The sequence below is a fragment of the Peromyscus californicus genome, unplaced genomic scaffold, assembly GCF_007827085.1.
Source record: "Peromyscus californicus insignis strain IS unplaced genomic scaffold, ASM782708v3 Scaffold_9__1_contigs__length_137607984, whole genome shotgun sequence".
Taxonomy (NCBI): Eukaryota; Metazoa; Chordata; class Mammalia; order Rodentia; family Cricetidae; genus Peromyscus; species Peromyscus californicus.
In genome coordinates this window covers 122676021-122688099 of record NW_026294617.1, presented here as the reverse complement: position 1 = coordinate 122688099, position 12079 = coordinate 122676021, and the positions used below count along the sequence as shown (strand labels likewise).

Sequence of the window (12079 nt, the reverse complement as noted above, 5' to 3'; positions counted from 1 at the left end):
ATAGGCGGGACAAGGAGGAGAATAGAGCTGGGAAGTGGAAGGCTGACTCAGAGAGACACTGCCAGCCGCCATGATGAGAAACAGCATGTGAAGATACCGGTAAGCCACGAGCCATGTGGCAAGGTATAGATTAATAGAAATGGATTAATTTAAGCTGTAAGAACAGTTAACAAGAAGCCTGCCACGGCCATACAGTTTGTAATCAATATAAGTCTCTGTGTTTACTTGATCGGGTTTGAGCGGCTTGGGACTGGCGGGTGAGAGAGATTTGCCCTGACTGTGGGTCAGGCAGGAAAACTCTAGCAACAACTTCCACACACACAAACCCCACGTGCGTACCACCACCACAACCATTAACACAGGTGTGACAAGCCAGGAACAAAGCTGGGGTACCAACAACCATTCTTGGACACTCACTCAGGACTGACTCAAGGAAGTGCCATCTCTGACTTAACACGCCTGTCCCCACCGCCCACCTCCACCACCTCCCTCCACAACCCGGTCCCACCACAGTCCAGGGAGAGAAGTTACTCTCTTAAGTAGCTTCCCACAGTTTGTGATTTTCCCTACAGAAGAAAAACGAGGGAAAAATGGGGAAAGGACTGGGGTCAGTTCCTCACCCGCTACAATTCCCAGACACCTTCAAGCAGCAGCACCACAAGGGAACTTTCCTGCTTACTTCTGGTCACCGTCCAACATGTATAAATGCTAGTTACTGACTCTTAACTTTATCCCTCAAGCAGTTTAGTTGAAATGACTGGTAGCTATTTTATGATTTTAATATTTATTATTCATTAAACATCCCCTATTATAGATAGAAAGAATGGATTTTATTATTTATTATTCTATATACATGTTCATCAATATATCATCAATTAAAAAATTGCTACTAAGTGGAGATGTCTTTTCTTGTTTTTGTGATCACTACACACTTCTTTGACTGTGACTAATATGTGTGACTTGCTTCATTGAATAATTAGCATATAGCAACAGTGATGGATTTGACTGCATAATTATACTACAAAATCTATGTAAAATTCTTACTACCATGAAAATAGATATATCCCTGAGCAGCTTGATGATTTTAGCTTTGGTGGACAATCTCACATGACAAGAAGTTGTGGCTGGCCTTTAGAGGCTGATAGGCTATGGGGCCTGGTGGTGGCCTATACCCCAAAGCTAGAAAGAACCCAGAACCCTCAATTCTCCAGCTTCAGAGAGTAACTTCTCAGAACTGCAATGAGCTTAGATAAAGATTTTCTGCCAGTCAGACTTCCAGATAACTCAGCTCTGATGGCACCCTGAACGCCACCTGATGATGTGAGTGCAAGACTCTGTTAGGCAGTGTCTGGATCCACACCATGAAACTCAGTCCTCAATACTTGTAGCATTTGTTATACAGCAACAGAAATTGGAAACTAATAAAACTACCACTTTAATCTTTAAGTAGAGAATTATAAAGCCTTGCTCATGCATTTTGTGATAGGTTATTAAGTCCACTCACTATTTCTAGAGTCGTAAGCCTGTCACAGGTTTGAAGATTTCTGCTGCTGTTTTTTAGTGTAAGTTCAAGTCAATGAGCATGAAAATTAAACAGGTTAAAATTTTCTATTTACGTTTATCAGTTTTGCCTTAATCTTATGAAATATTTGTATCCTTAAAACTTTATCATTCTAGCATTTCGTGTTTATATCTTTTCCAGTGGAGAGGGTAAATGATAAAATTTTGATGAAAATTTGCATGTAATATCTATGTAAATCCAGATTTAAAATATCAGGTGTTTTTTGATGCTAATTATTTGTGAATTTGTAAGTATACGTATTGCTACTATCACATTAATTTTATAATTCCTGGGATCAAAAATAAGAGTATAAATGGGAAGCAGCCAACAGAAACTTTGAATTGTTAAGAACCACAATTTCAACGTGTAAAAGTCCACTGCACTCAATCATACAATTAGTTTAACATTCCTCTTCCATATTGTTTCTACTGTATGACCAAATCCTCATTATAATTTTAAGCCATTACTGTGTCTAAAATTAATGTCACCTTCAGACATTCCAGGCTTTCAGAAAAGACATGCTCAGAATGTCTCTGAGACCTACACGGTATTAAATTGTGACAGCCAGCCTCAGGGATGGACCTCAGTGTTCTTTGATATGTGATAGTCCTGCTCTTGTATAGACCCCTTCCATGTTAAATTATGGCTGGTGTTTATTATCACACACAGAAAACAAAAGTGGCAGTGAGTGATTTAAGAAGCTGTCCTGATAAAGATGCTGCAACCTCTCTACTTTGGACTCATTGTTTCCCATCTCAGGAGAAGAACTCCCATTCTTAAGACCCCCACAGAGCCTTGTGGAAGTCAGATCTCTATTACCAACTAGCATCTACCTAGTCAGGCAGTAAGCACACCACCTAACAGGTAGATCCTGTCAGCCCAGTCAAGCCTTTGGATGACTATGACATCTATCCAATCTTAACCTTAAGCTCATGAATTAGACAACTCCAACAAGCCATTTTCAAGCTCCTGACTAAGGAAACTATAACAACATATATTTGTTGTTGTTTAAGATTACCTACTTGGAGTTATTTCTCATACAGCACTGAATAACTAATACACTGTAACAATAGTGGTGTCTAAAATTGTAGGGCATGCTACAGTAGGGCTAGGCACTGAATCCTAAATGGCATGCCACCCACGTGCTTTTCCTGCACATTCCTTGTGTTTGTTTGTGATCCGCAGAGCCTCCTAAAGCTCAAAGATAAGTTTCCCTCTTGCCTGAGTCTAACAGTGATACTGTCACCAAACACGGAAGTTTTCAAACATGAAGCGTCACTTCCGCTTGAATATACAGGTGGCATTCATATTTTAGATCACTCATAGATACTTGCAGTGTGTTTAGATATGTGCAAACAATGAAAAACTTCGTGCTGAGAGTGTTCAATAAAAGGAGTACTTTCCTAGTTCTACAAGGAAATCATAAAAATAATATGTATAGAATCAGAAAAATAATCATCAAATGGTTATAATGACTATACATTACAGGATTAAAAAATAAAAGCAATATAAATACTTCTACATAATATACTTTCTTCTATCTAGCATAAGGTTTAATATATATTAGCCTAAAGTAGAAATAAATAACAATTATCACTAAATAATGATAATAAAATAGGGTAATGATAAATTTTATAGATAAAAATACACTAAGCTGGCACATCAGTATATAGAGAAGCATATCTTTATCAAACAAAGCAGTTGAAAGAGATTAGAATAATTTCTCTAGAATTAGAAAGATGAATTACATTGTAGACTTAGTTGTGTGTATCCTACACATACACACCTATTTCCAGCATTTAAAAGTCCTCCACGGAGGAGAAAGATCACCGCAGATCAAGGCTGGAGTGTGGCTGACTCTGTGATACCGTACACTTTCCACATCCTCTTTTTTTCACACAGCTAGGACAATTTGAGCCACTAGTCAAAGGTGAAGCCTAGCACCTCAATTGAGCTGATGAACAATTTGAACCATGAGTCAAAGGTGAAGCCTAGCACCTCAATTGAGATGATGGTAGACTTCAATAGGACTTTGAATCATTCCAGGTAGGCTTTGTTAGTCCATACCTCCATTTTCGGAGTCATTTCTGCCTTGTTCTTAAAGAACGGTCATCACCTCGTGTTCCTGATCTGAGAACTGACATTGTCCTTCCCCTCATCTCAAAAAATATCTGTGACACAGTATCTGCCACTCTTGCTGTTTTCCCTCCAAGAAAACAGAGCCCCAAACACTAGACTTGCCCGCCGTATGTCACTTATGCTTCATTTTGATGACCTACAAGCCTCTCTGCATTTTCCATCTGTTATCAGCCCTGAACATAATCACCCGGCTGACTCTCTACCTGCTGGTGTCACGTCCCTGTGAAATCATGCCCTGTTTGGATTTTCTCCAAATGAGCAGTGGGTGTCCCTTTCCTAGCCCTGTGGATGAAGCAAATTCAAAGCCCTGTGGTCTGAAATCTTCTATACACTCATCATGTGGCAGTTAGCCAAATATGGTTGTAATAGATGGTTCCATAAAGTAGAAAGCAGAAAATAGCTATTTTTTTTCCTGACTGAGAAGAAATCATTGGAAAATTAATGGCAATCTACCAAAAATACCTCAGCATTTCCTTTATGACCCAACGAACTGTAACTTTTTCCTGAAGCAAAGAAAATACTGTCTGTGACTTCTCCAGAGAGTGCTTGCATTGAGACAATCGTGTGCTCTATGTGTTTAAGATTGCCATGGGCTAAATATAGACACTAATAACAGATGCTCCACAGACCACTTATACTCCAGAACTCCTAACACTGGGGTTAGAAGCCAAAACATAGCTTACTTTAAATAGACTCCTCCAACAGAAAGCTATATGAGAAAGAGATGGGGTGGAGGGGTGGCGAATTCTTTTCTATAGTTAGAAAAATAAACATCCCTTAAGGGTATCAATTTTCCCAGGAGTAAAACCTAGTTCAGTCTTGCTCTCAAACTTTAAAGGTAACATGATCTGATTACTTGTAACCTAGTCCTTTCAAGTCCAAGAGATCTCAAAGAATTTTGATGTCTGTGTGCGTACACACATGCGCGTGTAAGTGTGTGCATGCAAGTGCAGGCATGTGCCTTCATAGCACACATGTGTAGGTCAGAGGTCAACCTTGGTGCTCAGGTGCCCTCTACCTTTTGTTTGAGACAGTGTCTCTCTTTGGCTTGGAAGTGCATCACAGAGATCAGGCTAGCGGGCTCCCACACTTCCAGGGGTCTGGGTCTCTACACACCTCACCATCACTGAAATTGCAGATGCATACTTCTGTACTGGATTTTCCATGGACTCTGTGGATCGAACTCAGGTCTTCGGTCTTGCAAGGAAAGCCCTTCCTGAATGAGCCATCTCCCCAGCCTAAAACAGTTTTTTGTTCTTTTTGTTTTGTTTTTTGATGGTTATTGTCTGGGTGTTATTGAGAGTCGATGCTATCTCCTTTCATGTTTGCCTTCAGTCCTGGAAAGTCAGCTGTGGTATACATTTTTCAGATGTTGAAACCACGTAACTTAGTACAATAAACACACTGTTGGTAAATCGAACCAGTAACCCTGTAAATTCTTCTAAAAAGCAACATTAGAATTAACATCTGACTGCTGCCCTACAAAACGAACTTTGGGAACTGCACTGAAAAATACGTGGGTTTAGGTATAATGTATGAAATCTACAGTTTTCAAACATATGCCAATCCTGTTTCCTTTCACTATTTTTCTTTTTTTTGTTAAGAAATGTTTATTCATTCTTCATACCAACCACAGATCCCTCCCTCATGTCTCCTCCCACTCCCCCCAGCCTTCCTCCCCAGTCTACCCTCCATCCCCTCTCTGAAAAGATATGGCCTCCCATGGGGAGTCAGCAAAGCCCTGCACAAAGCTGAGGCAGGTCCAAGCCCCTCCCCCTGCATCAAGGCTGTGTAAGGTGTCCCACCATAAGTAGTGGGCTCCAAAACGCCAGTTCATGCACCAGGGATAGATCCTGTTTCTATTGTTGGGGGTCCCTCAAACAGACCAAGCTACTAAAGGTCTCATCCATGCAGAGGGCCCAGTCCAGTCCCATGCAGGCTCCACACTTATCAGTCCAAAGTTTATGAGTTACCACTCGCTTGGTTCAGTTGTATCTGTAAGTTTCCCCATCATGGTCTTGATGCCCCTTGCTCATAGAGTCCCTCTTTCCTCTCTTTGACCGGACTTCCGGAGCTCGGCTGGTTCATGACCATGACTTTCTGCATCTGTTTCCATCAGTTACTGGGTGAAGGCTCTATGATGACAGTTAGGGTATTCACTAATTGATTACTGGGGTAGGCTAGTTCAGGCACCTTCTTTGCTAAAGCTAGTAGTCTAAGGTGGGGTTATCCTTGTGGATTTCTGGGAACTTCCCTAGCATCCATGGTGTCTCCCTCTGTCATGGTATCTCTTTCATTGCTCTTCCATTCTGTCCCTGTTCCAGCTTGACCATCCTATTCCCTTATGTTCTCATCCCCCATCCCCTACCCTTCATTGCTCCCCTCACCCACAGTCTACTCATGGAGATCTTATTCATTTCCCCTTCCCAGGGCAATCCATGCGTCCCTCTTGGGGTTCTCCCTGTTATCTAGCCTCTCAGGAGCTGTGGGTTGTAGTCTGGTTATCCTTTGCCTTTCATCTAGTATCCACTTATGAGTGAGTACATACCATGTTTGTCCTTCTGAGTCTGGGTTACATCACTCAGGATGATATTTTCTAGTTCCATCCATTTGCCTGCAAATTTCATGATGTCATTTTTTTTTTTTTTTTACTGCTGAGTAGTATCCATTGTGTATATGTGCCACATTTTCTTTATCCATTCTTTGGCTGAAGGGCATCTAGGTTGTTTCCAGGTTCTGGCTATTACAAATAATGCTGCTATGAACATAGTTGAGCATGTGTCCTTGTGGTATGATTGAGTACTCCTTGGGTATATGTGCAAGAGTGGTATTGCTGGGTCCTGAGGTAGATTGACTCCCAATTTTCTGAGAAACTGCTATACTGATTTCCAAAGTGGCTGTACAAGTTTTCACTCCCACCAACAGTGGAGGAGTGTTACCCTTGCTCCACATCCTCTCCAACATAAGCTGTCATCAGTGTGTTTGGTCTTAGCCATTCTGACAGGTGTAAGATGGTATCTCAGAGTCGTTTTGATTTGCATTTCCCTGATGACTAAGGATGTTGAGCAATTGCTTAAATGTCTTTCAGCCATTTGAGATTCTTTTGTTGAGAATTCTGTTTAGTTCTGTAGCCCAGTTTTTAAATGGATTGTTCAGTATTTTGAGGTCTATCTTTTTGAGTTCTTTATATATTTTGGAGATCAGTCCTCTGTCAGATGTGGGGTTGGTGAAGATCTTTCCCCATTCTGTAGATTGTCATTTTGTCTTATTGACCATGTCCTTTGCCTTACAGAAGCTTCTCAGTTTCAGGAGGTCTCATTTATTAATTGTTGCTCTCAGTGTCTGTGCTACTGGTGTTATATTTAGGAAGTGGTCTCCTGTGCCAATGAGTTCAAGACTGCTTCCTATTTTCTCTTCTATCAAGTTCAATGTAACTGGATTTATGTTGAGGTCTTTGATCCACTTGGACTTGAGTTTTGTGCATGGAGATAGATATGTATCTATTTGTAATCTTCTACATATTGACATCCAGTTATGCCAGCACCATTTGTTGAGATGCTTTCCTTTTTTCCATTGTACAGTTTCGGCTTCTTTGTCAAAAAAAAAAAAAAAAAAAAAAAAAAAAAAAACAGGTGTTCCTAGGTGTGTGGATTAATGTCAGAATCTTCAATTTGATCCATTGGTCCACATGTCAGTTTTTATGCCAATACCAAGCTGTTTTTATTACTATAACATTATAGTAATAAATACAGCTCTATAGTAGAGATTGAGGTCTGTGATGCCTTCAGAGCTTGCTTTATTGTACAGAATTGTTTCAGTTATCCTGTTTTTTTTTTCATATGAAGTTGAGTATTGTTCTTTTCAGGTCTGTGAAGAATTGTGTTGGGATTTTGATGGGGATTGCATTGAATCTGTAGATTGCTTTTGGTAAGATTGCCATTTTTAGTATGATAATCCTATCTATCCATGAACATGGGAGATCTTTACATTTTCTGATATCTTCTTCAATTTCTTTCTTCAAAGACTTAAAGTTCTTGTCATACAAGTCTTTCACTTGCTTAGCATTGCCCCAAGGTATTTTATATTATTTGTGGCTATTGTAAAGGGTGATGTTTCTTTGATTTCTTTCTCAGTCCATTTATCATATTTATATAGGAGGGCTACTGATTTTCTTTTTAGTTAATCTTGTATCCTGCCACATTACTGAAGGTATTTATCAGCTGTAGGAGTTCCCTGGTAGAGTTTTGGGGTCACTTATATATACTATCATATCATTTGCAAATTGGGAAATTTTTACTTCTTCCTTTCCAATTTGTATCCCCTTAATCTCCTTTTGTTGTCTTATTTCTCTAGCTAGAACTTCGAGTACTATTTTGAATAGATATGGGGAGAGTGGACAGCCTTGTATTGTTCCTGATTTTAGTGGAATTGCTTTGAGTTTCTCTTCATTTAATTTGATGTTGGTTGTCGACTTGCTGTAAATTGCCTTTATAATGTTTAAGTATGTTCCTTGTATTCCTGATCTCTCCAAGACCTTTATCATGAAGGGGTGTTGGATTTTGTCAAAGGCTTTTTCAGTATCCAATGAGATGATCATGTGGGTTTTTTTTCTTTCAGTTTGTTTATATGGTGTATTACATGGACAGATTTTAGTGTGTTGAACCATCCTTGCATCTCTGGGATGAAGCCTACTTGGTCATGGTGGATAAGTTTTTTGATGCATTCTTGGATTTGGTTTGCCAGTATTTTATTGAGTATTTTTGCATCAATGTTCATGAGGGAGACTGGTCTGTAATTATCTTTCTTTGTTGCATCTTTGTGTGGTGTAGATATAAGGGTAACTGTAGCCTCATAAAAAGAGTTTGGCAATGTTTCTTCTTTTTCGATTATGTGGAACAGTTTGGAGAGTATTGGTATTAGCTCTCCCTTGAAATTCTCATAGAATTCTTGCTGAAACCATCTGGTCCTGGGCTTTTTTTTTTGGTTGGGAGACTTTTAATGACAGTTTCTATTTCCTTGGGGGTTATAGGCCTATTTAAATTGTTTATCTGGTCTTGATTTAATTTTGGTATGTGGTACCTATCCAGAAAATTGTCCATTTCTTTTAGATTTTTCCAATTTGTGGAGTATGGGTTTATAAAGTATGAACTGATGATTCTCTGGATTTTCTCGTTGTTTGTTGTTATGTCCCCCTTTCCATTTCTGATTTTGTTAATTTGGATGTTCTCTCTCTGCCTTTTGGTTAGTTTGGATAAGGGCTTGTCTATCTTGTTGATTTTCTCAAAGAGCCAACTCTTTGTTTCATTGATTCTTTGTATGGTACTTTTGTAAGTGTTGTTACTTTTGAAATTAAAGTATGCTTTGAGTCTTTAAAGAATAAGATTCATCACAGGTCTGTTCCAAGATGCACCTCACATATATAGAGTGAAGTATGTATCATAGAACAGCACCTTGGAGTTTTTAAAAGTCTGACTCAAAAATATTGCCTGCTACCTTGTTTGATCCCCCCCCCCCATCTGAGATCTCTGGAGAATGAACATTCATTGACTCCAGACCACAGAGTGCAAACACATGCACAGGACACATCTCCTGGGCCTGTCCATCTTTAAATGTCAGTTTTATTAATAATGCTTTGAGTTCCAGGGGCTATCCTCTAGTATTCAAGTTTTGATCTTATTATGACATGTAAACAATAGAGAAAAAAAATAAGGACTATTGTAGCTGAATGTCTGAGAGCCACACACAAGGAAGGCTAAACAAGGTTGGTGTTACACAAGGTCTTTAATTAAGGACACTGCTCAGCATGAGCCTTACCCTCCATCCTGATAGCAGCAACAGCTCATAAAAGGAAGGAGAGCAAAGTTCAAGCACCAACAACTCAAGACCAAGGAGTATATTTACTAAAATAACCATTTTGCTACTACTTGACCCTGAAGTACAGCACATTCCTAACAAAAACAATGAACTTACTTCAAAGTAATAATCTTGGTTTAAAAAAATCTGAAGAAATACTGAGTTACAAATATCAATTAACTATGTAAACACTGCATACAGACACTATTTCACTGGTGGGACGGCTGATCTAGAAAGTAAGATTTGAACAGAAGTAACTTTTAACAGAAATGTTAAGTTAAAAATAAACAATATGAAGCTGAATAATAATTAACTTATTTGTAATTATTTCTTGAATAATCAATACAACACATCCTTTTTTAAATGTGTCCATTTCAGCAGCACTTGTATATCTAAGATGTCTAGAAAAGAATCATCTCACTGTCAGTCTATGATCTCATCAAACAAAAACAACAAAGAGGCAGACATCACGAAGTTGTCTCCCTAGAGCTAATTTCATGGTTTGGGTTTACCCAGGGAAGTAAGTGATCATTTGCCAACTGCATCAACGTGTGATTTGTAACAACATCCTCCCAAAAGTAAGCCCAGAAACAATGTTACTTCCATAGCTCACAGGAGGGATGGCATTAGAACACCGAGGTCCACTGTACCTTGGTCAACTGAACTTTTACGCTAGCACTCACCCTAACTGCTCATATTGCTCTCTACATATTGCCAGGCTACTTTGTGGTAAGAATGAGAAAGAATACATATAACAAGCATGATATGTTACAGTATCAAACAATTTCTTTCGGTAAAAATAGTTAGGAAAAACTGGATTTATGTGTTTTTCAAATATAAGTCTCAGGATCTAAATCTTACACAAATGCATGTATTTTGAATCAATAAACCTTTGCCAGTTTTACAAAGTGAAGAATAGTAGAATAAAGGTTCTCAGAAAGCATTGCATTTTATTTCTCTATGCTTTCTTGAACTCTGTTTTTAAGACTATTTATTTATTTTTATTAGATGAGTATGGGACTTTTATATGCGTGTATGTCTATGCATCACATGCATACTGTGCCCTCGAAGGCCTGATGAGGGTGTTGAATTCCCCGGGACTGGAATTATAGATAGTTGTGAACTGCCATGTTGATGCTGGGAATCAAAAGCAGGTCCTCTGGTAGAGTAGCCAGTGTTTCTAACTGCTGGCCATCTCTCCAGGCCCCCTGAACTATCATTTTAAATTAAACAGAACCCATTATCTAATTTTATAATTCTCTAAGGAGTAAACAACCAAAAGCTGCTATAAATCTCTCTGGATAATTTGTGTCATTATGGAATAGGAACTTAGAACCATCCTGTATGTGGCTGATGCCAAGGTTGAGTCAATATCCATATAAGACCAAATATATTAATCACACTAGTGATTGTCCAAGCCATGTATGATAGGACTTAGAAAATGCTTGATCTGTTCACCAATCTCAACCATTGTCTGCTGGTTTATCTAAAGGTTCTGAATGCTTAAAGTAATTATTAAAGAATAATGTACCATTTTAAGCATGGGAAATTATATATTACTATAAACGATTTTTCTTGGTTATTTTATTAGCAACAAACTGATAGGAACAAGGTAGAATAATTAAGAGCCATAGACTAGAGTGGGAAAGATTAAAAATGATGAGACTGATCTGTCAATTTGAACAGCATCAGATCTTCGTATTTTGGTTAGAAATTTGACATATGATAAATACAGAATGGGTTCTGTAGGGGTGTGTGGATAGGGGCTAAAATGCAAAGAACACAACATCATATTCACATAAAAAGCAATATAATTAAATAACGCAGCACACAAAGTATTTAAAATGCTGCTTCCATTCCTTAAGTGGCGATGGTATTTGCTCCTGCTCTAGCTGAAATGAGGTCAGCTCTGAAGCTCATTATAGAGTCAAACAAAATTTGAGGTTTACTTTGCATCACTTGACAGTTTGATGGATTTTTTTCAATAAACTCAAGTCCTCAAAGTGAAAAATTCAAACAGCTTTATCACATTTTGGCCACATATCACACACACACATCACACTTCTTTTAAGTAGCTTGAGTAGAGGATGGAAAGCAGGGACCGCTAGACCTACAGCAGGTGCATCTGCGCTCAGTGTTAACTTTCCCGCTGGTTTTCTTTCTTCCTTTAGCATCCTGGCTGCGGATCCCCTCCCTCTCAGCCTCTCCACTGCTTTTAAATGTGATTCAACATCTCAGACCTCCCATTTCCCAGCCTCAATGACACTAGAATCTATCCCAAACTATTTTCAAGGAATATTATAAAGCTCAGAAGACTGAATGCTTTAAATAATTTAAATACTACAGATAGGTGATGCCACAGATAACTTTGGCTTTTTATTAATATATGATTTTAAAAAATATCCAAAAGGGTAATAACGAATTTAAAAGGAGAGTTTGAGAAGGCCATGGGAAATGGGAAATGAATTGATTACTGGGATCTTTGACTATTCTTTATATTGCAAAATTCACAGAGTGTAGTTACTT

The 12079-nt window shown here is 38.6% G+C and overlaps 1 protein-coding gene across 1 annotated transcript in view; it reads right to left on the bottom strand.

Moving 5' to 3' along the window:
- Col24a1 (collagen type XXIV alpha 1 chain) overlaps positions 1-12079 on the bottom strand; it is a 271849-nt gene that overhangs the window by 203504 nt on the left and 56266 nt on the right.